General features: G+C 44.7%; 1 long non-coding RNA gene across 1 annotated transcript in view; it reads right to left on the reverse strand.

The window, feature by feature from the left end:
• Positions 1 to 5,088, reverse strand: part of LOC115893664 — a 31,047-nt gene extending 25,959 nt beyond the window's left edge. The window contains exon 1 of the long non-coding RNA XR_004053730.1: positions 5,048 to 5,088. This is a non-coding gene — a long non-coding RNA (uncharacterized LOC115893664). The remainder of the gene's footprint in view (positions 1 to 5,047) is intronic.
• Positions 5,089 to 6,000: the final 912 nt, after the last annotated feature.

The following is a 6,000-nucleotide window of genomic DNA, read 5'->3' on the forward strand; positions in this document are numbered from 1 at the left end:
ATGGGTGAAATTTAAACTAGATTCTCAGAAATGACTAGTTTAAAATAGAGTGGCAGATTGTATTTCCAAAACTAGTCACCACCATATGTCTGCCCCACATGCCCTTCTGGAACCTGTCCCTCCTCCATCAAGTGTCAGAGTCCACGTCCTCTCCTTCTGTCCCTGGACAGGTCTTTGTGACTGCTTTAACCAAGAAAGCATATCTGAAATGATGTCGTATAACTTTGGAAGTAAGTCATAAAAGGTGATGCAGCTTCCAATCAGCCTCCTCTCTTAGAAGCTCACCCTTGGAACCCAGCCACATGCAGAGGCCTCTGTGGGGATGAACTGAGACCTCAGGCCTCAGCAGTGGCTGAGTTGACAGCAGCATATTTGCAGCCACATGAGGGAACCACCTTGAGGGGATGCTGCTACCCTTAGTCAAACCACCCTAGGTGATGCTGCATGGAGCCGACGAGCCTTCTCTCCAATGCCTGCAAATTGCAGCTGTGTGAACAAAATAAATGATTACAGTTGTTTTCCAACCCTAGGTTTGGGGTGGTCATTTACACAGCAATAGATAACCAGAAGACAGAGTATACAATGAGAGTAACAGACTGGAGGTAGGAAGAGCTTCACCTGTCCAAGGACACGAAAACAAGCCAGTGTGACTGGAGCATAATGAGCAAGGGAGGGTGTGGAGTAAAGGGGACAGAAGGGGCTAGAGGGGGCAGGCCAAGGAATCCTTGAAGGCAGGCTACCAGTCAGCTGATATACAATGGGCTGGATGTACACCGTGCAAAAATATCAGTTCCTGTCATTCCCACAACACAGGTCAGCTCCTCCAGCCTTGCGCCGCTCTTGTCACACCCATCACCAGCCCCACCATGTCCCTCCTGAGGTGCCAGGACCAGCAGGCAGGAGTCCTTTCTCTGAGTTGCTACTTTCTGGCCCCATCTCTTCCCTTTTAATTGCTTCAGTCCTAGGAATGGTAGCTGCTTCCCGAAGTTATTCATATCTGGGCATCTGTGTGACAAATTTCCTGATTACTCCTGTGTTTGAAATACCTAGGGTGTTTCAACACATTCAAGTTGCTAAACTGAATGCTGACAACAAATAGGATGACACTTCCCCACTCCCTGCTGCTGTGGCCCTTCTCATAAACCCCCTGGACTCCCTGGGATTAAAGAAGTGACAGCAGCACCACAGGCACCCATCTCCAAATCTTGCTCCAGCGCTGAAATTAACATCAGTTCTAATTTGTTTATGCTTCTGCTGTATAGAGGAGTAAATATTTTGAATATCATCCCCCTGTAAAATATGGAAATAATTTTAGACTTGATTCTAAATCCAATGAGAGGCCACTAGAAGATTGTAGACAGTGGCCTGACATCATCAAATGTATATTTTAAAGGATTACTTTGACTACTGTATGCTGAATATATTGGAAAGAGGGCAAAAATGAATGCTAAGAGGTTAGTTAGGAGGTTATTATACTCGACAAGGTGAAAAATAATAGTGGCCTAGACTAGGCTGATGATGTGGGCATAAGAATACAGGTTCTGTTAATCCAGTTTAGGTCACCAATAACCTTGCTTTTTTCTCTCTGTCTCTCTCCCCTACATGAAATATAAGGATTGATCTACAAAAGCTATAAACTGTCAAAGCATAAGAAAAAAATATTTAAAAAGAGACATTGGGTGACTATCACCACACAGGGCAATTAAAATGGAAACAGCTCTCACAGGCTCCCTAGTTTTTATCGACTAGCTGGCTTCGCACACCAGAAGGCATTCCAAGGAATGTCGCGGTACTTCCTTCCCCACTCTTCCTCCTAGGAACCTTGTCCAGCATGTCAGTTGCCAGGTCTTGCTCTACAGGGTGACAACCATCGCTGCCCAGGCCAATGTTAGTAATTCTCCATATTCGCAATATCTTCAAAACCTGATTTTCTCCTTCTTTCATGGAATAACTACTGTCAGAATTGCCTGGATGATTCTCCAGGCTCCATTGTTCACCCACCTCCTGTCCCCTCCTTTTAGAGTTCCTGCACAGCTCTGGCATTTACTTCTAATCCAGAAGCTTCCAGAAACATCTTTGTGAACTACTAGGACCTTTTTGAGAAACTGGGACCCTGAGTTCTTTATGGAGGGCCTTCAAGGGTAGATATGAAAATATGCTGAAAAGAACAAGAGGCTTAAATGAATAGCTATGTGATGCTAGGAGAGTAACAGCCCTCTCTGAGCCTCTGTTTTCTCACCTGAAAATAGAGAAAACCATCCATACCTGCTTGGGCTTTTAGGCAGTTCAAATACCTTTACCAAAGCTGTACCTAGCTCACATTAGTTGCCCAGTAAATAAGTCATCGCATTGAAAAAAAAAAAGAATACAGGTTCGGGACAGATTTAGGAGGTAAAGCAGACAGTATCTGGGAACTCACTGAATGTGGGGATGAGAAGGAGGCTGCCATCAAGAAGAACCCTAAGGTTTCCGGTGTGAGAAACTTGGGGGGGCATGAAGTTCATTTGCTGATAGGAAACTCAAAAGAAGCAGGCGGAGGAATGGGTCATAAGTTCCATCTGGGCCATATTTGGGTAAATGACTATGAGTCATCCAAGGGCAAATGTTGAGTAGATGCTTTGATATATAGATTTGAAGTTCGGAAGACAGAGATCTTTGCAAGAAATAAAAATTTCCAAGTTATCAGACTGTAGAGATGGTGTGTAGAGCCTTGGAAATGGGTAAAATAATCTAGGAAGTGATTGTGGAGAAAGAGAGGAGAGTCCAGGTCCAGGATTATGCTATGAGGAAGACCCAGGAAAAAGGAAGGAAGGAAGGAAAGAAGGAAGGAAGGAAGGAAGGAAGGAAGGAAGGAAGGAAGGAAGGAAGGAAGGAAGGAAGGAGGGAGGGAGGGAGGGAGGGAGGGAGGGAGGGAGGGAGGGAGGGAGGAGGAAGGAAGGAAGGAAGGAAGGAAGGAAGGAAGGAAGGAAGGAAGGAAGGAAGGAAGGAAGGAAGAGAGGGAGGGAGGGAGGGAGGGAGGAAGGAAGGAAGGAAGGAAGGAAGGAAGGAAGGAAGGAAGGAAGGAAGAAAAGAAGAAAGGAGAGGAAGTGTGGTGTGGAAGGAAGGTAGGATTTGTTTTTCCTTTTTTCTTTTTTGTAGAGACAGGGTCTCGCTGTTGCCCAGGCTGGTATTGGAACTCCTGACCCCACCTGATCCTTCTGCCTCTGTCTCCCACACTGTCAAGACAACAGGCATGAGCCACAGCACCTGGAGAGTAGGATTTTCAATTGGAAATTTCAGGCAGGCATTGGGATTGCTGCACTATCCCTGGCCCATATTTTCAGTCTCATTCCTGCCTTAGTCCACAGTATTCTAAAGGTTGAAATGGTAGGGAAAATGGTGACATGGAGAGAACTCTCCGGATCAGACAGACCTTACCTGGGAACAAGGCTCAGCTGCTCTCCCACCGTGTGACCAAGGTAAGCCTTCTGTTTTCCCACTTTCAGCCTCTATTCCCTTTTCTCTCTCTCTTTAACAAATGAAACGGTTGTAGAGATGGGGGTCTCACCATTTTGCCCAGGCTAATCTCAAACTCCTGGCTTTAGGTAATCCTCCTGCCTGGGCCTCCCAAAGTGCTGGGATTACAGACATGAGCCACTGTGCCCAGCCCATTTTCCTTTCTGTTTATCAGCATTAAAAGAGTGTTGTAAAAATAAAACAACTTGATGTGTATAGATATATTGATATACATTCAGATATATATCTGAAATATATATAGCTATATATCTGATATACATAAAACATATATAAATTGCTATCTATCTATAGATATACCTATATCCACAAACATATATATACATCCATATATATACATACATACCTATAGATAGATGGCAATTATATACAAGATTTGCATAAAGTTCTCAGCATATGGCAGATACTATACAAATGTTGGCCCATCACACACACACATACGCACACACACTCCTGACCACCCTCCTTCTTTCACACTTAAGAAAATAAGAACCAGCTGATTTAAAAGATAATCCTCCACCAACGCTCTCGCCTGAAGAATTGATACTTTCAGAGCCTGGGAAGCCTTCTCAGCCAGCCAGAAGACAGACTCTGCACTGTGAGGCTCCCCAGCGCATGGCTTGCATCATGCAGATGCCCACAAACCCTTCATTCAGAGATTGCGGAGGCTGGGGCTGGGCAGCCACACAGGCAGCAAAGAGCTGGGTCTTGCATGTACTGAGACTCTAGAGAGAATTCCTGTAGGTTTTATTGTTGTTTTGTCCTCTAGGAAGGCTGCTCTTGACTTTCTGGCAATAAATAGAGAAATATAGATAGATAGAAGATGATAGATAGATAGATAGATAGATAGATAGATAGATAGATAGATAGATAAGCAGATATCAATTGAGAACATATATTGTCCCCAGGTTTCCCCAATGGATATCCAAATTGGCCTCACTGCATCTGTAATTTAGAAATGATGTTACTCCTAAGGCATTGGGTGTAGCAGCTAGGAGGCCAGATACCTCCACTCCAAATACTCTGTCCTGGAAGTCTCCCTATTTCAAATGTCCTGTAAGGCTGTGTATCAGGCTCTGTGTCTTGGCTTGGGGCTTTGAAAATATGGTCACCATTTAAAGATACAGGCAAAAGTAAGACATTCTTTTTTTCCCTCCAACTTAAAAGGAAATTATTTTTTACAAAAACAACATTATAACAAGCAACATGACCAGACATTTTATGGAAAGAAAAATTTAACCCTGAACCCTGACATACCAAGAAATCAAAATGTTTTCTTTTTTGTCATGCCCTTCACCATTCCTAATTTGTGAAATATTTATGATTGTAGCATAAAACAAAAACAAAAACAAAACAGGCAGTGCCAAAGCTGTGTGAGCTCCCAGACCTGCACTCTCCCACCGTCTTTTCCGACTCCTCTACCCAGACACATAGAAGCAAACTGTGGGAGGCCTTCTCCTGCTACCCAGCCCACCTGCAGATGGTCCAAATGAAACCCCCAAACCCTCAATCAATCAAATTTTCCAAACATTACCTACTGCGTGTTCAGCTCTCTTCTAGACACAGAGCAGGGTGGGGAGGAGGGATGCAGGAAAGAAATAGAAGACCTAGTCCTTACTCTCTGGGGCATTGCCATGGCAACGGGAGGGGGGCTACAGAGGGGGTGGAAAAAGGGCACAATTACCAAGAGAGGCCAGGGCCTAACTGGGGTTCTCGCCCCGTTTCATGTGTGCAGGATGCAGCTGCCTTCTTTGTCCTTTGTGAATGAAGCAACTGATTGTAGCTTCTGAGGCAGTTTCCCAAAAGTGTGTCATGAGAAAGAGGCAAGATGTTAATGTGCTAAGCAGAAAAAAACAATTCCATGGCCAGATGAGTTGGGGATATGAGGGTTAAAGAAAAACAAACAGGTTTCTTTCTCCAGATCTCAAAGCATTTATTCTACTCACAGGCGGTGTGTATCTCAACGAGGGTGCAGAAGCCTGCTGCATTTCCCAAGCTTGCGTGGATACAGGGAAAACACCTTGAGGATCCAGCATCTAAGAAACACACTTTGGAAAATGCAGCTCCAGAATATTCTCTTTTGTGTCTGCTCAAGGATCACATAGCAGGTTCTCCCAGATATTTCTAGGCCAAAGGAAATCGTTCTCTCCCCTTCCTTCTCATGCCTGGAGAGTGGTAGAATTGAAAGGAAACCCATGGTTGGGCTGGAGGGCTCCCTGTACAGAGAGGCAAGGGTGGGAGTGGGGAGCTTGGTGCAGGGAAGGAAGAGAAGGCAGAGGATCCAATGAGAGACACCAATTACAGAGCACTTTTGCTGCTTCCAGCACTGGACTTTTGAGGGAGTTACTGAGTAACAGCTGCTGTTGTAACCAAGATGGAGGTCAGCTCCTAAACAGAAGGCTGCACGATTCAGTTTCATGGTCACCTTCCTGACATGCAATAGAAATCCCAGGCTTTTCCTGTTTCCTTTTCCTTGTGAATCCCTTC

Source organism: Rhinopithecus roxellana, chromosome 2 (assembly GCF_007565055.1).
Source record: "Rhinopithecus roxellana isolate Shanxi Qingling chromosome 2, ASM756505v1, whole genome shotgun sequence".
In the NCBI taxonomy this organism is placed as follows: Eukaryota; Metazoa; Chordata; class Mammalia; order Primates; family Cercopithecidae; genus Rhinopithecus; species Rhinopithecus roxellana.